Source organism: Chiloscyllium plagiosum, unplaced genomic scaffold (genome assembly GCF_037043375.1).
Source record: "Chiloscyllium plagiosum isolate Xiang-an unplaced genomic scaffold, Cpla_swu_hap1 HiC_scaffold_3, whole genome shotgun sequence".
Lineage (NCBI taxonomy): Eukaryota > Metazoa > Chordata > Chondrichthyes > Orectolobiformes > Hemiscylliidae > Chiloscyllium > Chiloscyllium plagiosum.
Genome location: NW_028270141.1, coordinates 123,888,335 through 123,914,269, shown reverse-complemented (window position 1 = coordinate 123,914,269; position 25,935 = coordinate 123,888,335). Strand labels below are relative to the sequence as shown.

Sequence of the window (25,935 nt, the reverse complement as noted above, 5' to 3'; positions counted from 1 at the left end):
ACAATAGGTGCAGGAGTTGGCCATTCTGCCCTTCCAGCCTGCACCACCATTCAATATGATCATGGCTGATCATCCTTAATCAGTATCCTGTTCCTGCCTTATCTCCATAACCCTTGATTCCACTATCCTTGAGAGCTCTATCCAACTCTTTCTTAAATGAATCCAGAGACTGGGCCTCCACTGCCCTCTGGGGCAGAGCATTCCACGCAGCCACCACTCTCTGGGTGAAGAAGTTTCTCCTCATCTCTGTCCTAAATGGTCTACCCCGTATTTTTAAGCTGTGTCCTCTGTTTCGGCACTCACCCCGCAGCGGAAACATGTTGCCTGCCGCCAGAGTGTCCAATCCTTTGATCATCTTATATGTCTCAACCAGATCCCCTCTCAGTCTTCTAAACTCAAGGGTACACAAGCCCAGTCGCTCCAGTCTTTCAGTGTAAGGTAATCCCGCCATTCCAGGAATTGACCTCGTGAACCTACGCTGCATTCCCTCAATAGCCAGAATGTCTCTCCTCAAATTTGGAGACCAGAACTGCACACAGTACTCCAGGTGTGGTCTCACCAGGGCCCTGTACAGCTGCAGAAGGACCTCTTTGCTTCTATACTCAATCCCTCTTGTTATGAAGGCCAGCATGCTATTAGCCTTCTTCACTACCTGCTGTACCTGCATGCTTACCTTCATTGAGTGGTGTACAAGAACCCCCAGATCTCTCTGTACTGCCCCTTTACCTAAATTGATTCCACTTAGGTGGTAATCTGCCTTCCTGTTCTTGCCACCAAAGTGGATAAGGATCCATTTATCCACGTGAAAGTGCATCTGCCATGCATCTGAGCACTCACCTAACTTGTCCAGGTCACCCTGTAATCTCCTAAGATCCTCATCAGATTTCACCCTGCCACCCAGCTGATGAAATTTGCGAATGTTATTGCTAATACCATCTTGTATATCCTGAAGATAGATTGTAAAAAGCTGCGGTCCCAGTACTGATCCGTGCGGTACCCCACTGGTCAGTGCCTGGCATTCCGAAATGGAGGGGTGGAGGAGTGTGGAAGGATGAGAGAATGCAGGCTGCGGCCCTATGAAGCAGGGGGAGGGCTTGCAGTTGGCCTGTGTGGGGATGTGGGAGACTACAGGAGCCTGGTGGGCAAGGGCTGGCCTGAAAGGCAGCTGGAGGGACGGAGGGAGGGAAGCACGCACGGAGGAGGAAGAGCAAAGAGAAAAGAGAAAAAAAAGCCAAAGGGGATAAAGAGAAAGAGCAACAAAGAAAATGTGGCTGGCCAGCACGCCTTGAAGTAGGGAGAAAAGGCAGGGGCCAGCGCCTACGGCCATACTAGTCTGAAAACGCCCGATCTCGTCTGATCTCGGAAGCTAAGCAGACTCAGGCCTGGTTAGTACTTGGATGGGAGACCGCCTGGGAATACCAGGTGCAGTAGGCTTTTTCCGCCAGCAGTGGCTGCTCAAGTCACCCCTCTGCACTTGTCTTGTGCCAGGCAATGGAGCGGCAGGTTATTTTTGCTGCTGTGCCTGGCATCAGTCTCCTGCAGGCACGAGACACGGAGGGGAGGAGAGCGGAGCGCTGCCAAAATCAGCAAGAAAGGCGGAAAGAAAGGGATTGGGGCTGCACGCTGTCTGCGGGTGGCAGTCAGGAAAGGCGGACAATAGACAATAGGTGCAGGAGTTGGCCATTCTGCCCTTCCAGCCTGCACCACCATTCAATATGATCATGGCTGATCATCCTTAATCAGTATCCTGTTCCTGCCTTATCTCCATAACCCTTGATTCCACTATCCTTGAGAGCTCTATCCAACTCTTTCTTAAATGAATCCAGAGACTGGGCCTCCACTGCCCTCTGGGGCAGAGCATTCCACACAGCCACCACTCTCTGGGTGAAGAAGTTTCTCCTCATCTCTGTCCTAAATGGTCTACCCCGTATTTTTAAGCTGTGTCCTCTGTTTCGGCACTCACCCCGCAGCGGAAACATGTTGCCTGCCGCCAGAGTGTCCAATCCTTTGATCATCTTATATGTCTCAACCAGATCCCCTCTCAGTCTTCTAAACTCAAGGGTACACAAGCCCAGTCGCTCCAGTCTTTCAGTGTAAGGTAATCCCGCCATTCCAGGAATTGACCTCGTGAACCTACGCTGCATTCCCTCAATAGCCAGAATGTCTCTCCTCAAATTTGGAGACCAGAACTGCACACAGTACTCCAGGTGTGGTCTCACCAGGGCCCTGTACAGCTGCAGAAGGACCTCTTTGCTTCTATACTCAATCCCTCTTGTTATGAAGGCCAGCATGCTATTAGCCTTCTTCACTACCTGCTGTACCTGCATGCTTACCTTCATTGAGTGGTGTACAAGAACCCCCAGATCTCTCTGTACTGCCCCTTTACCTAAATTGATTCCACTTAGGTGGTAATCTGCCTTCCTGTTCTTGCCACCAAAGTGGATAAGGATCCATTTATCCACGTGAAAGTGCATCTGCCATGCATCTGAGCACTCACCTAACTTGTCCAGGTCACCCTGTAATCTCCTAAGATCCTCATCACATTTCACCCTGCCACCCAGCTGATGAAATTTGCGAATGTTATTGCTAATACCATCTTGTATATCCTGAAGATAGATTGTAAAAAGCTGCGGTCCCAGTACTGATCCGTGCGGTACCCCACTGGTCAGTGCCCGGCATTCCGAAATGGAGGGGTGGAGGAGTGTGGAAGGATGAGAGAATGCAGGCTGCGGCCCTATGAAGCAGGGGGAGGGCTTGCAGTTGGCCTGTGTGGGGATGTGGGAGACTACAGGAGCCTGGTGGGCAAGGGCTGGCTGAAAGGCAGCTGGAGGGACGGAGGGAGGGAAGCACGCACGGAGGAGGAAGAGCAAAGAGAAAAGAGAAAAAAAAGCCAAAGGGGATAAAGAGAAAGAGCAAGAAAGAAAATGTGGCTGGCCAGCACGCCTTGAAGTAGGGAGAAAAGGCAGGGGCCAGCGCCTACGGCCATACTAGTCTGAAAACGCCCGATCTCGTCTGATCTCGGAAGCTAAGCAGACTCAGGCCTGGTTAGTACTTGGATGGGAGACCGCCTGGGAATACCAGGTGCAGTAGGCTTTTTCCGCCAGCAGTGGCTGCTCAAGTCACCCCTCTGCACTTGTCTTGTGCCAGGCAATGGAGCGGCAGGTTATTTTTGCTGCTGCTGCTGTGCCTGGCATCAGTCTCCTGCAGGCACGAGACACGGAGGGGAGGAGAGCGGAGCGCTGCCAAAATCAGCAAGAAAGGCGGAAAGAAAGGGATTGGGGCTGCACGCTGTCTGCGGGTGGCAGTCAGGAAAGGCGGACAATAGACAATAGGTGCAGGAGTTGGCCATTCTGCCCTTCCAGCCTGCACCACCATTCAATATGATCATGGCTGATCATCCTTAATCAGTATCCTGTTCCTGCCTTATCTCCATAACCCTTGATTCCACTATCCTTGAGAGCTCTATCCAACTCTTTCTTAAATGAATCCAGAGACTGGGCCTCCACTGCCCTCTGGGGCAGAGCATTCCACACAGCCACCACTCTCTGGGTGAAGAAGTTTCTCCTCATCTCTGTCCTAAATGGTCTACCCCGTATTTTTAAGCTGTGTCCTCTGTTTCGGCACTCACCCCGCAGCGGAAACATGTTGCCTGCCGCCAGAGTGTCCAATCCTTTGATCATCTTATATGTCTCAACCAGATCCCCTCTCAGTCTTCTAAACTCAAGGGTACACAAGCCCAGTCGCTCCAGTCTTTCAGTGTAAGGTAATCCCGCCATTCCAGGAATTGACCTCGTGAACCTACGCTGCATTCCCTCAATAGCCAGAATGTCTCTCCTCAAATTTGGAGACCAGAACTGCACACAGTACTCCAGGTGTGGTCTCACCAGGGCCCTGTACAGCTGCAGAAGGACCTCTTTGCTTCTATACTCAATCCCTCTTGTTATGAAGGCCAGCATGCTATTAGCCTTCTTCACTACCTGCTGTACCTGCATGCTTACCTTCATTGAGTGGTGTACAAGAACCCCCAGATCTCTCTGTACTGCCCCTTTACCTAAATTGATTCCACTTAGGTGGTAATCTGCCTTCCTGTTCTTGCCACCAAAGTGGATAAGGATCCATTTATCCACGTGAAAGTGCATCTGCCATGCATCTGAGCACTCACCTAACTTGTCCAGGTCACCGTGTAATCTCCTAACATCCTCATCACATTTCACCCTGCCACCCAGCTGATGAAATTTGCGAATGTTATTGCTAATACCATCTTGTATATCCTGAAGATAGATTGTAAAAAGCTGCGGTCCCAGTACTGATCCGTGCGGTACCCCACTGGTCAGTGCCCGGCATTCCGAAATGGAGGGGTGGAGGAGTGTGGAAGGATGAGAGAATGCAGGCTGCGGCCCTATGAAGCAGGGGGAGGGCTTGCAGTTGGCCTGTGTGGGGATGTGGGAGACTACAGGAGCCTGGTGGGCAAGGGCTGGCTGAAAGGCAGCTGGAGGGACGGAGGGAGGGAAGCACGCACGGAGGAGGAAGAGCAAAGAGAAAAGAGAAAAAAAAGCCAAAGGGGATAAAGAGAAAGAGCAACAAAGAAAATGTGGCTGGCCAGCACGCTTTGAAGTAGGGAGAAAAGGCAGGGGCCAGCGCCTACGGCCATACTAGTCTGAAAACGCCCGATCTCGTCTGATCTCGGAAGCTAAGCAGACTCAGGCCTGGTTAGTACTTGGATGGGAGACCGCCTGGGAATACCAGGTGCAGTAGGCTTTTTCCGCCAGCAGTGGCTGCTCAAGTCACCCCTCTGCACTTGTCTTGTGCCAGGCAATGGAGCGGCAGGTTATTTTTGCTGCTGCTGCTGTGCCTGGCATCAGTCTCCTGCAGGCACGAGACACGGAGGGGAGGAGAGCGGAGCGCTGCCAAAATCAGCAAGAAAGGCGGAAAGAAAGGGATTGGGGCTGCACGCTGTCTGCGGGTGGCAGTCAGGAAAGGCGGACAATAGACAATAGGTGCAGGAGTTGGCCATTCTGCCCTTCCAGCCTGCACCACCATTCAATATGATCATGGCTGATCATCCTTAATCAGTATCCTGTTCCTGCCTTAACTCCATAACCCTTGATTCCACTATCCTTGAGAGCTCTATCCAACTCTTTCTTAAATGAATCCAGAGACTGGGCCTCCACTGCCCTCTGGGGCAGAGCATTCCACACAGCCACCACTCTCTGGGTGAAGAAGTTTCTCCTCATCTCTGTCCTAAATGGTCTACCCCGTATTTTTAAGCAGTGTCCTCTGTTTCGGCACTCACCCATCAGCGGAAACATGTTGCCTGCTGCCAGAGTGTCCAATCCTTTGATCATCTTATATGTCTCAACCAGATCCCCTCTCAGTCTTCTAAACTCAAGGGTACACAAGCCCAGTCGCTCCAGTCTTTCAGTGTAAGGTAATCCCGCCATTCCAGGAATTGACCTCGTGAACCAACGCTGCATTCCCTCAATAGCCAGAATGTCTCTCCTCAAATTTGGAGACCAGAACTGCACACAGTACTCCAGGTGTGGTCTCACCAGGGCCCTGTACAGCTGCAGAAGAACCTCTTTGCTTCTATACTCAATCCCTCTTGTTATGAAGGCCAGCATGCTATTAGCCTTCTTCACTACCTGCTGTACCTGCATGCTTACCTTCATTGAGTGGTGTACAAGAACCCCCAGATCTCTCTGTACTGCCCCTTTACCTAAATTGATTCCACTTAGGTGGTAATCTGCCTTCCTGTTCTTGCCACCAAAGTGGATAAGGATCCATTTATCCACGTGAAAGTGCATCTGCCATGCATCTGAGCACTCACCTAACTTGTCCAGGTCACCCTGTAATCTCCTAACATCCTCATCACATTTCACCCTGCCACCCAGCTGATGAAATTTGCGAATGTTATTGCTAATCCCATCTTGTATATCCTGAAGATAGATTGTAAAAAGCTGCGGTCCCAGTACTGATCCGTGCGGTACCCCACTGGTCAGTGCCTGGCATTCCGAAATGGAGGGGTGGAGGAGTGTGGAAGGATGAGAGAATGCAGGCTGCAGCCCTATGAAGCAGGGGGAGGGCTTGCAGTTGGCCTGTGTGGGGATGTGGGAGACTACAGGAGCCTGGTGGGCAAGGGCTGGCTGAAAGGCAGCTGGAGGGACGGGGGACCTGCGGAGTGCCTGTAGATTTTTCTACAGAGACGTGGGACTCAGGAATCTAGAGACCGGAGCTCGTCTGTGCGGGATTTTGCAGAGACCGTGTTTGCGGAGGAACGTGGACCTACGGGGTGCCTGTGATCTGTTTCACAGAGACGTAGGACACAGGAATCCAAAGACCGGGGGTGCCTGCAAAGGGACCTGGGAGATCACGGGACTGAAGGTCCGGGAATTGGCTAAATAGTGATAGATTCTCATGGGATAACACAGGAATCTCCGATTTTACAAAATCCTCGGCAATGGGAAATAAGGGATCCAAGGCGAATAAGGGAAAGGTAGACTTGAGCGAAGACAATGAAAAATACCCCGGGGTACCTGACGATAGTCCGTTAGGAATAATGTTAAATAATTGGGATCAGGGTAGGAGAAAAGGAAAATCTAGAAAGAAGATGGTGAGATACTGTCAAACGTGGTCCCAAACACCTATTCAGGGAGACTCAGTGTGGTGGCCTAAATTCGGCACTGATGAAGACTGGGTCCGGCAAGCTCTAATTTTATATGTCAATTCGAAACCTAATGTTACTCGGGGGGAAAGTGATTACGCCCTTTGTTGGCTGCCAGTCACACTATCTTGCAAAATGAAGGTAACCAATGAAGACTCGAAAGGGCAGAAAGAATGGGAACCTTTAGATCACTTACCGCCGCCCTACGTGACCCCGTCGGCCCCGCAAAATGGTCCTTCGGGTGGCGACGATTCAGGGGAAGGGGAAGAAAGCGGGGAGGAACCACCAGGTGCCTCAGGAGTACAGACTAGATCTCAAGCTGAAAAGAGTCACAGACGGAACTCTGTCCCGATTGCAAGAATGAATCCACTCCGGGAAGTGCCCATGGGAGGTGCGGAAGGAGGGACGGGATATGTGAACGTCCCCTTAACGAGTACTGAAGTACGGAATTACAAGAGGGAGATGAAGGGCCTACTGGAGGACCCCATGGGCCTGGCTGAACAATTAGATCAGTTCCTGGGGCCAAATACTTATACGTGGGATGAGATGTATTCCATCATGGGAACATTGTTCTCTAGCCAGGAGCGACAGATGATACGTCAAGCTGCGCTGTTGGTCTGGGAGAGAGAGGGAGGAGCAGGAGGGGAGCAGAAATTTCCCCTCACCGACCCCGAGTGGGATTAGCAAACGGAAGAAGGAAGACGCAACATGAGGGATATGCGGGAATATTGGATAAAAGGAATAAGGCAGGCAGCCCAGAAGGGGCACAATTTTACCAAGGCCTTTGGGAATCATCAAAACCCGGAAGAAACCCCTACAGACTCCCTAGACAGGATTAGGAAGAACTTGCAGCAGTTCGCTGGGGTGGACCCTGAGACGGAAGTGGGACAGCAACTCATACGGGTAGAGTTTGTGTCAAAAGCCTGGCCGGACATACGAAAGAATTTAGAGATGATTGGGATAGTAAACCTCTGAGTGAACTGCTACGGGAGGCGCAAAAGGTGTTTGTGAGAAGGGACGATGAGAAGCAAAAGAAGGCGACAAAGATAATGATGCAGACGGTGCAACAAGTGACAGCTGGAAGGAGGGAAAAGGGGGAGCCGTGGCAGGAACCGGAAAGGGGAGAGTCGTCTCAAGAGCAGAGAAAAAGAGGACCGGGGCCGGAACAAAGGAAGGGTGGAGGAACTCGAGGCCGCGACAGGGAAATGAAGAGGATACTCAGATGTTACTACTGTAATGAAGAGGGACATTTTAAGCGAGAGTGCCCCCGCTACAAGCGGGAAGTGCGGTCGTAGATGGCGCAACGAAACGGACGATCGAGTCCGGACGACTGCCCGGGAAGTGGTCAGCCCAATCCTGTGAGTTGTACGCCCTCCAGAGGGCCCTGAAGTTGTTGGAGGGGGAAGTGGGGACCATATATACTGACTCAAAGTATGTATACGGAATTGTTCATACTTTCGGGAAAATCTGGAAAGAGCGAGGATTGATAACTTCCCGGGGAAAAGAATTAGCTCACGAACAAATGATCAGCCTCACGTTGGAAGCCCTGGCGTTGCCTACAGAACTCGCAGTAGTCCATGTACCCGGTCACCAGAAGGGGTCGACACCGGAAGCGGTGGGAAACCGGCTGGCAGATGAGGAAGCCAAGCGGGCAGCGGTCGAAAAATCCGTCCAATTATTAACATTAATACCGTTGAGGGAAGGGCTCGCTAAACAACCCGTCTTCACCCAGGGGGAGATTGATAAAATGGATCAATTGGGTGCCCGGCTAGAAACTAACGGGAAGTGGACGGTTCCTGATGGGAGACAAGTACTAAACAAACAGATCACCCGGAGTATTCTGCACCGATTACACCATCAGACCCACTGGGGGGTGCAAGCCATGTGTGACACGATCCTGAGAGACTATGTATGCAGGGGGATATACACATTAGCCCAACAAGAGGTAGTCGGATGCCCCACTTGCCAGCGAATTAACAAGAAAGCCATGCGTTCTATGCCAGCTGGTGGTCAGCCCCTAGCGATTAGGCCATTTCAGAGGATCCAAATTGACTTTACAGACTTACCCCCAGTACAGAGATGGAAGTATCTGCTAGTAATAGTAGACCATTTCACTCACTGGGTAGAGGCTTTCCCAACCGCCAAAGCCGATGCACCAACCGTGGCCCGTCTATTGTTAGAGAACATAATCCCGAGATATGGCATGATGGAATCTATAGACTCAGACTGCGGGACACATTTTATTTCTCGGCTACACCATTTGATCTGTACTGCCCTGGGTATCCAATGGAAATTCCATGCACCCTGGCATCCCCAGAGCTCGGGTCGAGTGGAGAGAATGAATGGCACACTCAAGACCCAATTGTCTAAGCTGATGTTAGAAACTAAGTTACCATGGCCAAAGTGCCTTCCTATTGCCCTATTGAGAATACGTACAGCACCTCCCCGGAATATCAGGGTCTCCCCCTATGAGATGCTGTTCGGATTACCATATTGGAGTAAGGTTGATGGGTGTCCCACTCTACAAGGGGGAGATGTATTTGTCAGAGACTATTTACTGGCCTTATCCCGTTCTTTTGCAGAACTCCGGAGGAAGGGTCTCCTGGCTCAAACTCCGCCGCTCGACTTCCTCTTACATAAGGTGGAGCCCGGAGATTGGGTACTTGTAAAGACCTGGAGGGCCGAAAAGCTCCAGCCGCAGTGGGAAGGACCGTTCCTGGTCCTGTTATCAACTGAAGCCGCTGTTCGGACGAAAGAAAAAGGTTGGGCCCATGCATCGAGGATAAAGGGGCCTGTTCCGCCAGAAGGAGAGAGCACTTGGACATGCGGGCCAGGGGACAAGCCATTGGTGGTAAAGCTGAAAAGACAGCGACAATGAACTCTACCTGGACTGTATTGGTGGGGATATTGATCAGTTTACTCCTGTATGTGGGGGAGGGCGAGGGGAGATGTGACAAATGTCGGACTACGGTGAGGCTTGGGAGTCAGATCTACACGGGATCATTTGTGTCTCACTCCCATGTGAACGATTGGTGTTACGATGTGAATGCACGGCAAGAATGTTGGGAGGGTGGAAAACCCTATTATCAAGTGTATAATAAAGGGTACAGTGGCAAAGTCCGTGGATGCCCTAAAAATGACCGCTGGGTGTGTGTTAACAAAGATGGGCAGTGGGGCCTACCCTCCGTGTTGCTCAGAGAGCAGATTGACAGAGTCAAGGAGACCAGAGTTCAGAACACTGAACGGGAGTTAGAGAAAGAGAACGACCGTCAGAGAACGGTCATTGTCTCTAAAGTGCCATCTATATACAAAGAGGTCGAAGAGCAGATTGAGCTCCCTGATGCAACACAAAACCTGTTTATTGATCTCACCTCTAGGATTGCCACTGTTTTAAATGTTAGCAATTGCTGGGTTTGTGGGGGGGCACATATGTCAGAACAATGGCCGTGGACTGGGCAAAGCTTAGACATATGGGAATTGCTTCAATACAATTGGACACATGTCAACGAAAGGAAAAGCCAGGGGTGGAGACTGACAAATAGCCCTGAGGGCCAGTTATGTGTTGAAGGCAAGGGGACCGTGGAGGTAGGAATTAGTCCCTGTCAGAGTGTATTGAATGCCACCACACAAGTATGGTGGCCTGAGAGTATTGCTTGGTACATTGCAAACCGAGATCGTCAAAATTGCATTCGGTTACGTTCTGATTCCTCCTCTTACCGATGGCTGACCCTTCCGATGGCATGAAAAGAGTGTGGAGCGGTGGTTGTCAGGGGAATCAATGCTGGAATAATCCTGTCCAGACTCTGCCACGGGGCCAACAATCCGAATACTGGAATTGCAGTGGTCCTGGTCCTTATGAGGCCGTCCCTGGGGTAAAGGAGTTGTGGGATGCCGTTGTGAGGCAGGGAGGGCCTGCTCCAGATGGCCTATTTTGGATATGCAGTAATCAGGCATATTCCAAACTGCCCATGGGATGGTCTGGAGTATGCTTCCTGGGTCTAATAAGACCTGAATTCTTCCTATTACCCCAGGAGGAAGGCGATGATTTGGGAGTTAAACTCTTTGACTCCCTGCGTAGGTCGCCAAGGGATATCCAAGTCGGTGATTGGGGGGATGAGTGGTCACCGGCCCGGATTATTGAATACTACGGGCCTGCTACGTGGGCACAGGATGGATCATGGGGATACCGTACTCCTATCTATATGTTAAACCGAATTATCAGGCTCCAAGCAGTCGTAGAGGTCATTACTAATCAGACCGCCCTGGCCCTGGAGTTGCTGGCTAAGCAGCAGGATCAGATGAGGGCTGCTATATACCAAAACCGGCTTGCCTTGGATTATCTGTTGGCCTCGGAAGGGGGCGTGTGCGGGAAGTTTAACCTGACTAACTGCTGTCTGAAAATTGACGATAATGGTAAAGCGGTTTTGAAGATTTCCGATGAAATTCGGAAACTGGCCCATGTGCCGGTTCAATCCTGGCGCCCTCTTGGTGGCATCGGATGGTGGGATGGTCTCCTAGGTGGTAGTTGGTGGCGCACGGCGTTACTGGTGGCTGGGGGGGGCGTAATGCTTCTACTCATCTTACCCTGCCTGATCCCCTGTGTTCAATCTTTAATCCAGAAAAATATTTCCCAACTCCAGGCAGTGGCGGTACCCCAACATGGAACGCAGGAACGTAAGGTGCTGTTGCTGCGAAAGACCAAGGATTTCCCGGGCCCCTGATGGGAGGACGCTTATCTTTGTCATGCACATCTTAAAAACAGAAAGGGTGGAATTGTGAGAGACGATTTCGGTACAAATAGTTAAGATGTGCATGACCTCAGAGTCTAAGGGGAATAGAGCCGTGGGGGTAGGGTAAAACATGCTTCTCTATAATAAAGGACGAGACATCTGCTGCTACAGAGTAGAAAAACAAGTCCTTGATTGATAAGACCACTAACTCTGACAGAGAAGAATAAGTCCTTGACTGATAAGACTACAGGGTAGAAAAACAACTCGGGAAACTGTTGCAGACTTTGTGAGAATGTGAACCTCGTGACTCTTTAGAGCTATAGGGGGGAGGGACTTGTACTGTATTTAATCAGAAACATTGTTAGCCTGGCGCGCCTTTTTTTTCAAGGATGCCCAACTCTGCAGACTTGTTAATAAAACTTTGTTTTCCTGAATTTGTCTAGAGCGATTATTGAGAAGCGATTTTCGTTTCTAACACTGAGTCTGCTTCGTTTCCGAAATCAGACGAGATCGGGCGTTTTCAGACTAGTATGGCCGTAGGCGCTGGCCCCTGCCTTTTCTCCCTACTTCAAGGCGTGCTGGCCAGCCACATTTTCTTTGTTGCTCTTTCTCTTTATTCCCTTTGGCTTTTTTTTCTCTTTTCTCTTTGCTCTTCCTCCTCCGTGCGTGCTTCCCTCCCTCCGTCCCTCCAGCTGCCTTTCAGCCAGCCCTTGCCCACCAGGCTCCTGTAGTCTCCCACATCCCCACACAGGCCAACTGCAAGCCCGCCCCCTGCTTCATAGGGCCGCAGCCTGCATTCTCTCATCCTTCCACACTCCTCCACCCCTCCATTTCGGAATGCCAGGCACTGACCAGTGGGGTACCGCACGGATCAGTACTGGGACCGCAGCTTTTTACAATCTATCTTCAGGATATACAAGATGGTATTAGCAATAACATTCGCAAATTTCATCAGCTGGGTGGCAGGGTGAAATGTGATGAGGATGTTAGGAGATTACAGGGTGACCTGGACAAGTTAGGTGAGTGCTCAGATGCATGGCAGATGCACTTTCACGTGGATAAATGGATCCTTATCCACTTTGGTGGCAAGAACAGGAAGGCAGATTACCACCTAAGTGGAATCAATTTAGGTAAAGGGGCAGTACAGAGAGATCTGGGGGTTCTTGTACACCACTCAATGAAGGTAAGCATGCAGGTACAGCAGGTAGTTGTTGGGGAGATTTCACTGCGGTGTTTAATGTAGGGCTAGGGAGGGTGACACTTCCAGCCCTGAAATGGTTAACAACAGCCAAGCGAGCTGCTGCAGGCGACTGCATGACTGCTGGAGCTTGTAAGGGATATGCATAATGTTAATTAAATCTTGGAGCCTGTAAATACCAGCCAGTATCAATTGCCCCATCGAAACTCGGGATTAATAAAGAAACTGATCGGAATCTGTAACTGTTAGACAAGTGTGAATTGCTCTATCGGAACCTGTAACTAGTGAGTGTGAATGGCTCTATTTAAGTCTAAAGTTGATAAGTGTAATTGACAATTTAGTTAAACTAAAACTATTGAAAATGGCTAGCCTGTCAGACGCATAGTAATTCCTTGACACAATGGACTATTGAATACGGGATTGGAACCGCACCCGGGGATGGCTGAGCCATTGTCAAGCACAGCAGGAGCTGGACAGGCACTTCGATGCGGCCAATAGGAGGACGGATCCCCAGCGCGCACAGATGAATGGACCAATGGGGAAGGCGAACTGACCGGGGACTCCAGGCAGCGCGAAGTATAATTGTGTCAACTTTGAACGGGAAGGGAGAACGCCTTCTCCAACGAATGCATGCTTGTAGATTCGTTGTATCAGTTAGGATTCTGTGAATAAACTGCTGTCTGCGTCTAATCATAGTTGCCAGTGTGAGTCTCTCCTTCCAAAAGAACACGCAAAGACGGGACCCTCCGGGTCCGTCTTAACATAGTGAAGAAGGCTAATAGCATGCTGGCTTTCATAACAAGAGGGATTGAGTATAGAAGCAAAGAGGTCCTTCTGCAGCTGTACAGGGCCCTGGTGAGACCACACCTGGAGTACTGTGTGCAGTTCTGGTCTCCAAATTTGAGGAGAGACATTCTGGCTATTGAGGGAATGCAGCGTAGGTTCACGAGGTCAATTCCTGGAATGGCGGGATTACCTTACACTGAAAGACTGGAGCGACTGGGCTTGTGTACCCTTGAGTTTAGAAGACTGAGAGGGGATCTGGTTGAGACATATAAGATGATCAAAGGATTGGACACTCTGGCGGCAGGCAACATGTTTCCGCTGCGGGGTGAGTGCCGAAACAGAGGACACAGCTTAAAAATACGGGGTAGACCATTTAGGACAGAGATGAGGAGAAACTTCTTCACCCAGAGAGTGGTGGCTGTGTGGAATGCTCTGCCCCAGAGGGCAGTGGAGGCCCAGTCTCTGGATTCATTTAAGAAAGAGTTGGATAGAGCTCTCAAGGATAGTGGAATCAAGGGTTATGGAGATAAGGCAGGAACAGGATACTGATTAAGGATGATCAGCCATGATCATATTGAATGGTGGTGCAGGCTGGAAGGGCAGAATGGCCAACTCCTGCACCTATTGTCTATTGTCCGCCTTTCCTGACTGCCACCCGCAGACAGCGTGCAGCCCCAATCCCTTTCTTTCCGCCTTTCTTGCTGATTTTGGCAGCGCTCCGCTCTCCTCCCCTCCGTGTCTCGTGCCTGCAGGAGACTGATGCCAGGCACAGCAGCAGCAGCAAAAATAACCTGCCGCTCCATTGCCTGGCACAAGACAAGTGCAGAGGGGTGACTTGAGCAGCCACTGCTGGCGGAAAAAGCCGACTGCACCTGGTATTCCCAGGTGGTCTCCCATCCAAGTACTAACCAGGCCTGAGACCACTTAGCTTCCGAGATCAGGCGTTTTCAGACTAGTATGGCCGTAGGCGCTGGCCTCTGCCTTTTCTCCCTACTTCAAAGTGTGCTGGCCAGCCACATTTTCTTTGTTGCTCTTTCTCTTTATCCCCTTTGGCTTTTTTTTCTCTTTTCTCTTTGCTCTTCCTCCTCCGTGCGTGCTTCCCTCCCTCCGTCCCTCCAGCTGCCTTTCAGCCAGCCCTTGCCCACCAGGCTCCTGTAGTCTCCCACATCCCCACACAGGCCAACTGCAAGCCCTCCCCCTGCTTCATAGGGCTGCAGCCTGCATTCTCTCATCCTTCCACACTCCTCCACCCCTCCATTTCGGAATGCCAGGCACTGACCAGTGGGGTACCGCACGGATCAGTACTGGGACCGCAGCTTTTTACAATCTATCTTCAGGATATACAAGATGGTATTAGCAATAATATTCGCAAATTTCATCAGCTGGGTGGCAGGGTGAAATCTGATGAGGATGTTAGGAGATTACAGGGTGACCTGGACAAGTTAGGTGAGTGCTCAGATGCATGGCAGATGCACTTTCATGTGGATAAATGGATCCTTATCCACTTTGGTGGCAAGAACAGGAAGGCAGATTACCACCTAAGTGGAATCAATTTAGGTAAAGGGGCAGTACAGAGAGATCTGGGGGTTCTTGTACACCACTCAATGAAGGTAAGCATGCAGGTACAGCAGGTAGTGAAGAAGGCTAATAGCATGCTGGCCTTCATAACAAGAGGGATTGAGTATAGAAGCAAAGAGGTTCTTCTGCAGCTGTACAGGGCCCTGGTGAGACCACACCTGGAGTACTGTGTGCAGTTCTGGTCTCCAAATTTGAGGAGAGACATTCTGGCTATTGAGGGAATGCAGCGTAGGTTCACGAGGTCAATTCCTGGAATGGCGGGATTACCTTACACTGAAAGACTGGAGCGACTGGGCTTGTGTACCCTTGAGTTTAGAAGACTGAGAGGGGATCTGGTTGAGACATATAAGATGATCAAAGGATTGGACACTCTGGCGGCAGGCAACATGTTTCCGCTGATGGGTGAGTGCCGAAACAGAGGACACAGCTTAAAAATACGGGGTAGACCATTTAGGACAGAGATGAGGAGAAACTTCTTCACCCAGAGAGTGGTGGCTGTGTGGAATGCTCTGCCCCAGAGGGCAGTGGAGGCCCAGTCTCTGGATTCATTTAAGAAAGAGTTGGATAGAGCTCTCAAGGATAGTGGAATCAAGGGTTATGGAGATAAGGCAGGAACAGGATACTGATTAAGGATGATCAGCCATGATCATATTGAATGGTGGTGCAGACTGGAAGGGCAGAATGGCCAACTCCTGCACCTATTGTCTATTGTCCGCCTTTCCTGACTGCCACCCGCAGACAGCGTGCAGCCCCAATCCCTTTCTTTCCGCCTTTCTTGCTGATTTTGGCAGCGCTCCGCTCTCCTCCCCTCCGTGTCTCGTGCCTGCAGGAGACTGATGCCAGGCACAGCAGCAGCAGCAAAAATAACCTGCCGCTCCATTGCCTGGCACAAGACAAGTGCAGAGGGGTGACTTGAGCAGCCACTGCTGGCGGAAAAAGCTGACTGCACCTGGTATTCCCAGGCGGTCTCCCATCCAAGTACTAACCAGGCCTGAAACCGCTTAGCTTCCGAGATCAGGCGTATTCAGACTAGTATTGCCGTAGGCGCTGGCCTCTGCCTTTTCTCCCTACTTCAAAGTGTGCTGGCCAGCCACATTTTCTTTGTTGCTCTTTCTCTTTATCCCCTTTGGCTTTTTTTTCTCTTTTCTCTTTGCTCTTCCTCCTCCGTGCGTGCTTCCCTCCCTCCGTCCCTCCAGCTGCCTTTCAGCCAGCCCTTGCCCACCAGGCTCCTGTAGTCTCCCACATCCCCACACAGGCCAACTGCAAGCCCTCCCCCTGCTTCATAGGGCCGCAGCCTGCATTCTCTCATCCTTCCACACTCCTCCACCCCTCCATTTCGGAATGCCAGGCACTGACCAGTGGGGTACCGCACGGATCAGTACTGGGACCGCAGCTTTTTACAATCTATCTTCAGGATATACAAGATGGTATTAGCAATAACATTCGCAAATTTCATGAGCTGGGAGGCAGGGTGAAATGTGATGAGGATGTTAGGAGATTACAGGGTGACCTGGACAAGTTAGGTGAGTGCTCAGATGCATGGCAGATGCACTTTCACGTGGATAAATGGATCCTTATCCACTTTGGTGGCAAGAACAGGAAGGCAGATTACCACCTAAGTGGAATCAATTTAGGTAAAGGGGCAGTACAGAGAGATCTGGGGGTTCTTGTTGTGGCATATAAATGAATTAATGTTATTTCTGCAAGTATAAATTCTGATACAGAATAGGAATGAGAAAATACATATTCAGTAAAAAGAAAGCATGAGACATGAATACAGAACAATGGTGGATATATGGGCAAACAGGAAAGCATCTGTTTCCCCTCCTCAAGACACAGGAACTAACCCTAATCAAAGAGGTCAAAGTGGCCTCTGGATGGAAATAGATGCTGATAGAAGAAAAGATATGCCTAATCAATAATCTATAATAGACTGACGTCAAACACCCTTATGGGAGTCAGAGATAAGAGTTTGTCACGGACAAAACAGGATAAACAGAAGTTGTGGGATAAGTCTTAAGGAAATGAGTGACGTAAGCGAAGCTGGGAACAGACAATGGCATGAGGAAAACATATGGTATAAACTGCGAGGGTTTTTTGGATATAGTGTGCATTTTGTCATTACCTTACCAGGTAGTTAGACAAAGCACCCATCTATAGGTGTACAAATAAATGGCTGATCAGAAATTAGTCTCGGACTGAAATTATTAAAGTGAGTGAGCTTTTGTTTCTCACAATTGGGGGCTCGTCCGGGATTTTCTTCCATCACCGGGGGGAGTGGCTGGCCTTGGACACTGGTAAGACGCGTCCCGTTCCCCATTGAGGAGCGGTCTCGTGTCCCGGTTTGGTCTGCTCCCTTGGGTGACTGATGTGAATCCTATAAGAGAGACATCTGAATCAGACAGTGATAGGAGCTCGATAGAAAATACGGTGACAAAAGGGGCCAGGCAACTCTGTGCACAGACCAAGGTAAGAAAATTGACTTTTAAGTATTGCCTTGGTGGCCGGGATTGAGTTTTAGTAGTTAATAAGGGACTAACGAAGGAACTCAATATGTCTTGTGCTTTGGGTAAGGAAAAAGCCTCCGGGGAAACAAAGTAAGGACACGGCAATGGAAATGGAGGCGGGGTCCCTTACAACATTCCTCCGGAAAGTCCTTTGGGCAGGATGTTGTGGAAATTGGCAAAATAATACTTGTACAAGGGAGAAAGATGATTAAATATTGTTGCTTTGTATGGACTAAGGACTCCATTCTTCGTCCCGCTGTCTTCTGGCCAAAGTACAGATCGGACGAAGACTGGGTTTGTGAATATCTGAATTTATATGTCAATGTGCGAGAGACAGAGAGAGAGAGAGAGAGAGAGAATGTAAAGAGCTGTCCAGCTGGTAGGAAGTTTAACCCTTTGTGATTTGGTTTGAGTGAACATTTGTTTGTTGGTGATTGAATGTTTGTGTTTTATTCCCTGGAGCTTGAGTTCCAGGACTGTTTTGAATCTGATTTTGTTATGGAAACTTAACATGATTTCTTTTAAGGTTAAGGATTCTATTGTGATTATGAAGAAAAAAAAAGGAATGATAACTCCTGTTCTTTTTACAGATCATGACTGCCTTACTATCAGTTTCTAACTAATCTCTTTTATCTTTACAGAACAGCGATTTATGGAGGACAGTTGAAGTTTCAGTTCAACATTAGATTGTGGTAAAAGCAAAATTCTATGGTTAATATCTGTGACCTTGGATTCAGCCATTGTTCATGCATTAGAAGTTTTTTTTAAAAAACTTGAGTAGACGAGTTCTTTTAAGGCAATCTCTGATTATTTTACGACCTATAGTATTGTAATTGAGCAATGATTGGTCAGGACTATTTAAGAAAACTAATTTTGGATCTAAATTAAAGGACTAAAACTGGGTAATTACAGTGAATTGCAAAATTGGGAACTGTATGCATTTTGCATTTTGACTATTAAACACTGAAGAAATGAACGTAAATATATATAAATATATTTATAAGTTAGGAACAGGCTTTGAAGGTTAGTCAAGCATGAATTGATGAATTGGTGTTTGAAGTTATGGGGAGCTAGAAATATTGCAATACTTCTTTAAAAAAAAAGATAAAGGGGGAAAAAACGTAACGACTTATCCCCTTTGGGAGGTACCCATAGGGGACAAAGAGATTGGGTTTGTAAGTGCCCCCCTCACCAGTGGGGAGGTCAGAACATTTAAAAAGGAAATGAAGGTCCTGGTTGAGGATCCGGTGGGGTTGTCTGAACAAATTGATCAATATTTGGGGCCCAGTCTGTATGCCTGGGCTGAATTAATGTCTATTTTGAATATATTATTTACTGGGGAGGAAAGGGGACTTGTACGAGGAACTGCCATTAAAATATGGGAGAGGGAACACCCGATTGGAGATGGGGATGCTGGACAGGGAGAGGTGAAGTTTCCCCTCAGAGACCCCCAGTGGGAAAACCAAAACCCGGAGCATAGAGAAGAAATGAGGGAATTGAAAGACCTGATTCTAAAAGGAATAAGGGAGGCAGTTCCGAAGTCACAGAATTTGATTAAAGCCTTTGAAATTAGACAGGTGAAAGATGAGACTCCCTCAGCTTTCTTGCAAAGATTAAGGGACTCAATGCGGAAATACTCTGGAATGAACCCTGAGGACCCAGTGGCACAGGGTCTTTTGAAAGTACATTTTGTGACAAGAGCATGGCCAGACATACAGAGAAAGATACAGAAGATAGAAGGATGGAGTGAAAAACCATTAGATGAATTGTTGTGAGAGGCACAGAAAGTGTTTGTAAAGAGGGAGAGGACAAGGGGGAACATTTGATAGAGGGTTTGAGCGACAGGGGCAGAGATGGAAGTCGCTACAGGCAGGATGCTATTATTGTGGAAAGATAGGGCATTTTAAGCGGGAGTGTCCTGATCTACAAAGGGAAGAAAAGGCAATTCCGCTTATGAATTATGATGAAGAATAGGGGTGTCAGGGGTTCCTGCCCTCAGGGGCCCACCAGGAACCCTTGATAAACTTGAAGGTGGGACCGTGTAGGGAGGAGGTAATCTCCCTAGTAGATACGGGGGCAGCACGGTCATCGCTGAATTTTAAACCAAAGAAAGTAGAAATGTTAACACGGTCAATTACTGTTTCGGGGGTGAAAGGGGAAGGATTTACTGTTCCAGTATTTGAACCTATGATGATAGAAGGTCCTAAAGGTAGGGTTACAGGGGAACTGCTGTATATCCCTGATATAGGAAGTAACTTACTGGGGAGAGACCTAATTATCCTTTTAGGACTGGAGATTGGAATTCAGGAAAAAGAATTAGTTGTACAACTGGCGATGTTGACAGAGGATGCTGAGAGAAAGATAGACCCTATTGTATGGGCTAGAGAAGGGAATCGTGGAAAACTACAGATCCCTCCCCTTTTAATAAATTTAAATCGGAAAGGGGACGTTGTCTGTGAACGACAATATCCTATTTCCATAGAAGGTAAACGGGGACTGCAGCCAGTAATTGAGGGACTGATTAGAGATGGTTTGTTGGAGCCATGTATGTCTCCTTATAATACCCCAATTCTACCAGTGCGGAAATCTGATGGAACTTATCGATTGGTGCAGGATTTGAGAACATTAAATCGGATAGTACAGGTCAGGCACCCAGTGGTGCCAAACCCCTACACGTTATTAAGTAAGATCCCTCATGATCACAAATGGTTTAGTGTGATAGATTTAAAGGATGCCTTTTGGGCTTGTCCCTTGGCGGAGGAAAGATTTGGGACTATCCCCCTATGAAATCTTATTTGAATTACCTTATCTGGGAACGCAGGGAGAATTGCCAATTCCCGAAACTAAAGATTTGTTTTTAAAGAAGTATATACTGGGCTTGTCCTCCTCTTTATCTTTCCTCAGAAAACAGGGTCTATTGGCACAGACTCCGCCCCTTGAATTTGCTGTTCATCCCATCCGGCCAGGAGATTGAGTCTTAAAATCATGGACAGAGACGAAGCTGCAGCCAGACTGGGAAGGGCCGTATCAGGCTCTTTTGACTACCGAAACGGCAATAAGGACGGCAGAGAAAGGCTGGACTCATTACACTCGGATCAAAGGGCCAGTGGACCCTCCAGTTGAGGAAGAAGTCTGGACGCAATCAATGCAAGACCCGCTGAAACTCAGACTAAAGAGACTTTGAGTAATTGACTATACAGTGGCGACGCGAGCGCGGGATTATTTCTGTAAGATTGTATATTAAGCCTTTTTGTGTTTTAGCATAATGATCAGAATACTGGGAATGCTTAGAGTTATGATGCTAGCCCTCTTCGTATTGGGATTTTGTTACATATCATTTTCATATGTATTATTAATGGTTCCTGAGTCTGATAATCCACAAGTAATAGACACTGATATATGTAGCTTAGTAAATTGTAGGAATGTAGCTAATCAGAGACAATACCGCAACTCAGAGATACATCTTAAGTCCTATGGGGATGGCCTCGGGGATGGTACCTGGTATAATGGTCTTGTCACCGGACCCCCTTCCGACCAGCACGCGATTGTCCCGATAAAAAGTGTAACCCCATATATTTAACGATAAGAAAAACCACATGGCACGAAGCAGTTTTGGGAGGTGGCACTTATGAGGTACAATTAAATGAAACATTTGGGATTGAAATGAAAGCAAATGGGAAGGAGTTTGTGGGCTGTTGTTTTCGAATTAGCATAAGACAGGGAAAAATGGGTAGAATTACTGGGTAATGAGATACAACCTTTCACCCCTCCCAATGATCCTAAAGTAGTAAAAATTATAGAGGTAAAGGATTTGAAACAGACCATCGAGATAGAGACTGGGTACGGGGATGCAAATGCCTGGGTTGAATGGGCAAAGTATCCTGTAAAAAGTCTGAACAAGAGCAATTGCTATGCATGTGCCTCCGGAAGGCCAGTGGCCCAGGTGGTTCCCTTTCCGCTCGGGTGGAAGCGAGACAGGAAGGGCATGAAATGTATGATAGCCCTGTATCAGGATGACACTGCATGGAATGATAGGAATTGTACCTCCCTATCTCTGATGTTCCCTCCCTTGGAGGAGAAAGATGCAAAAGTTCCCCCCACATTTTCCGCCGCAGTTGGAAATCACAGGTCATGTGTGCACAGGCGAGGTACGAGTCGGTCGATACATTTGGGGGAGCTGAAATTATGTACAGAGATTAAGAATGTTACCGAAACGAAGAAGGGAGGGAACTACTCAGCATTAAAGGTTCCCCGAGCGGATCTGTGGTGGTACTGTGGAGGAAAAATATTGAGACCCACCCTACCTCCGGATTGGAGAGGGATATGTGCAATTGTACAATTGGCAATTCCATTTACCCTGGCATTTGAGAAGGAAAAGATAGTAGGGAAAAAGGGAAGGGGTAAGAGATTACTGTTAGATACTTCTTTTGATGACAGGATTTATCTCGATTCGGTAGGAGTCCCTAGGGGAGTACCTGAATTCAAAGCTCGTAACCACATTGCAGCAGGCTTTGAGTCAGCTCTCTTTTGGTGGGTAACAATTAATAAAAATGTAGACTGGATAAATTACATTTTTTATAATCAACAGCGATTTATAAATTATACAAGAGATGCGGTTAAAGGAATATCAGAACAGCTTGATGCGACGAGTAGGATGGCATGGGAAAATAGAATAGCCCTTGATATGATTTTAGCAGAGAAAGGGGGTGTATGTGTGATGTTAGGAGGAAGCTGTTGTACCTTTATTCCTAATAACACTGCGCCTGATGGTTCGATTACTCGGGCCTTACGGGGATTGACTACCTTAGCAGAGGAACTGGCTGAGAATTCAGGAGTAGACACATCTCTCACAGGGTGGCTTGAATCCTGGTTTGGAAAATGGAAGGGGGTGGTGGTTTCTATCCGAACTTCCCTGATAGTAGTAGTCGGGGTATTGGTGGCCAGTGGCTGTTGTATCATACCCTGTATACGAGGGCTCACCCAGAGGCTGATTGAAACAGCCTTGATGAAACGAATGCCCCTGAGGGGAATCAGACAGAGGAACTTTATCAACTAAATAATAAGGAGATGAGTGAGACTAAGATGGATGAAATCTCTGAAATGATGCTTGCGAATTTTGGGAACAATGTTAAAAAAAAAAGGAGACAAAAATGCAGAAGTTAACAGATAGTAATGAAAAGAAAAAGGGGAAATTGTGGGATATAAATGAATTAATGTTATTTCTGCAAGTATAAATTCTGATACAGAATAGGAATGAGAAAATACATATTCAGCAAAAAGAAAGCATGAGACATGAATACAGAACAATGGTGGATATATGGGCAAACAGGAAAGCATCTGTTTCCCCTCCTCAAGACACAGGAACTAACCCTAATCAAAGAGGTCAAAGTGGCCTCTGGATGGAAATAGATGCTGAGAGAAGAAAAGATATGCCTAATCAATAATGTATAATAGACTGACGTCAAACACACTTATGGGAGTCAGAGATAAGGGTTTGTCACGGACAAAACAGGGTAAACAGAAGTTGTGGGATAGTCTCGCACATCCCCACACAGGCCAACTGCAAGCCCTCCCCCTGCTTCATAGGGCTGCAGCCTGCATTCTCTCATCCTTCCACACTCCTCCACCCCTCCATTTCGGAATGTCAGGCACTGACCAGTGGGGTACCGCACGGATCAGTACTGGGACCGCAGCTTTTTACAATCTATCTTCAGGATATACAAGATGGTATTAGCAATAACATTCGCAAATTTCATCAGCTGGGTGGCAGGGTGAAATGTGATGAGGATGTTAGTAGATTACAGGGTGACCTGGACAAGTTAGGTGAGTGCTCAGATGCATGGCAGATGCACTTTCATGTGGATAAATGGATCCTTATCCACTTTGGTGGCAAGAACAGGAAGGCAGATTACCACCTAAGTGGAATCAATTTAGGTAAAGGGGCAGTACAGAGAGATCTGGGGGTTCTTGTACACCACTCAATGAAGGTAAGCATGCAGGTACAGCAGGTAGTGAAGAAGGCTAATAGCATGCTGGCCTTCATAACAAGAGGGATTGAGTATAGAAGCAAAGAGGTTCTTCTGCAGCTGTACAGGGCCCTGGTGAGACCACACCTGGAGTACTGTGTGCAGTTCTGGTCTCCAAATTTGAGGAGAGACATTCTGGCTATTGAGGGAATGCAGCGTCGGTTCACGAGGTCAATTCCTGGAATGGCGGGATTACCTTACACTGAAAGACTGGAGCGACTGGGCTTGTGTACCCTTGAGTTTAGAAGACTGAGAGGGGATCTGGTTGAGACATATAAGATGATCAAAGGATTGGACACTCTGGCGGCAGGCAACATGTTTCCGCTGATGGGTGAGTGCCGAAACAGAGGACACAGCTTAAAAATACGGGGTAGACCATTTAGGACAGAGATGAGGAGAAACTTCTTCACCCAGAGAGTGGTGGCTGTGTGGAATGCTCTGCCCCAGAGGGCAGTGGAGGCCCAGTCTCTGGATTCATTTAAGAAAGAGTTGGATAGAGCTCTCAAGGATAGTGGAATCAATGGTTATGGAGATAAGGCAGGAACAGGATACTGATTAAGGATGATCAGCCATGATCATATTGAATGGTGGTGCAGGCTCGAAGGGCAGAATGGCCAACTCCTGCACCTGTTGTCTATTGTCCGCCTTTCCTGACTGCCACCCGCAGACAGCATGCAGCCCCAATCCCTTTCTTTCCACCTTTCTTGCTGATTTTGGCAGCGCTCCACTCTCCTCCCCTCCGTGTCCCTCCAGCTGCCTTTCAGCCAGCCCTTGCCCCTACTTCCCGAGTGCATTTAGTGTCAGAGCTCAGACATTTTGAAATCATGTCGAAGATATCTTACGTTTTTGTTTGATCTTCACTGTGGTTTCATGTTGCTCAACGCCTTGAGTGTATGCATCCAAAAACAGGGAGATGATACTATAGCGTTTGAATGCTTCCTTCGGAGTAATGTGTAGATGATTTGTTCCAGTATTTCAGGACAGACATAAACGGTTCGGAACCGATTCAGCGCAATTTTCCACCCATATTTCTTTTGCATTTCTGCTTAATTGCTGAAGAAACATTTGCCAGCCTCAGTGTGAATCCATGAGAGTTTCCTGGAGTCAAAGGTGACTAGCTTTAAATGCAAAAGACCACTCAGTGTTCTGACATGTTACAACTCAGTTCTGGGTTGTGGGGGACTGACAGCAGATTGTGGACAGTTGGATGTGACCCAGCGATGTGGTCTGCTCCTGAACCACACCAGGCCTGGTGTTTCTTCTGTTTCATTCCTGGAGAGGGACAGAGGATTTACATTTCAAGCATCGTGACAAGGCATCAAAGTTGGGAGAGGCAGTACATCAGAGAACAGTTGGCCAAATTTGGCCAATTGGCCAAATTTCCCTCTATCCCCTGCCTCCGCATAAGCCTACCATGGGGAACCTTATCAAATGCCTTACTAAAATCCATGTATACTACATCCACTGCTCTACCCTCATCCACATGCTTGGTCACCTCCTCAAAGAATTCAATCAGACTTGTAAGGCAAGACCTACCCTTCACAAATCCGTGCTGGCTGTCCCTAATCAAGCAGTATCTTTCCAGATACTCATAAATCCTATCCCTCAGTACCCTTTCCATTACTTTGCCTACCACCGAAGTAAGACTAACTGGCCTGTAATTCCCGGGGTTATCGCTATTCCCTTTTTTGAACAGGGGCACAACATTCGCCACTCTCCAGTCCCCTGGTACCACCCCCGTTGACACTGAAGACGAAAAGATCATTGCCAACGGTACTGCAATTTCCTCTCTTGCTTCCCACATAATCCTAGGATATATCCCGTCAGGCCCGGGGGACTTGTCTATCCTCAAGTTGTTCAAAATGTCCAACACATCTTCCTTCCTAACAAGTATCTCCTCTAGCTTACCAGTCCGTTTCATACTCTCCTCTTCAACAATACGGTCCCTCTCAAAGGTCCTGATGCTTCGGCAAACTGTTATCCAAACATTTGATTATCTGAAAAAATACACCCTGCCCATGTCGTTCAGATAATCGAGGTTGTCCTGTACACCTAATTCCTGTGAAATGTTTCCTTGTTGGAAAGTCTAGGTCCAGGGTTACTGTTTCAAACTGAGTCACTGCCCACTTTAGACAAACAGAAACCTTCTCTCAGAGACGAGTGACTCTTTAGAATTCTAAAGGTGATGTGAGCAGAAGCTGTGCTTCTTTTTAAAAAAAGAAAGGTAGATATTACTGGAAGGTAGATTGTTGATTAACAAGCGGAGGAAACGTTATCCTGGGTAGGTAGGCCTGTGCAGTAATCATTACAGAAAGGCTGAACAATTTCAAGGTGCAAAGGGCCTGCTCCAAATTTGCAGTTAAACCCATTGGTTTTGACACAGAACAGCATTTGGAGGTGAATTGACTTCATGCCAGGATAGGGCCTCCCCAGCTATTACAAAGCTCTG

At 48.1% G+C, this 25,935-nt stretch overlaps 3 non-coding genes and 1 pseudogene across 3 annotated transcripts; 3 read left to right on the top strand and 1 right to left on the bottom strand.

The window, feature by feature from the left end:
- Positions 1-1,315: 1,315 nt before the first annotated feature.
- LOC148151127 (5S ribosomal RNA) lies at positions 1,316-1,434 on the top strand. Its single transcript, XR_015756444.1, has one exon. It is a non-coding gene; the product is annotated as a 5S ribosomal RNA (ribosomal RNA).
- Positions 1,435-2,974: 1,540 nt separating this feature from the next.
- LOC148151126 (5S ribosomal RNA) lies at positions 2,975-3,093 on the top strand. Its single transcript, XR_015756442.1, has one exon. It is a non-coding gene; the product is annotated as a 5S ribosomal RNA (ribosomal RNA).
- A 1,546-nt stretch (positions 3,094-4,639) lies between these two features.
- Positions 4,640-4,758, top strand: LOC148151125 (5S ribosomal RNA). The gene has a single exon (XR_015756441.1). It is a non-coding gene; the product is annotated as a 5S ribosomal RNA (ribosomal RNA).
- A 9,477-nt stretch (positions 4,759-14,235) lies between these two features.
- LOC148151124 (5S ribosomal RNA) lies at positions 14,236-14,344 on the bottom strand (annotated as a pseudogene).
- Positions 14,345-25,935: the final 11,591 nt, after the last annotated feature.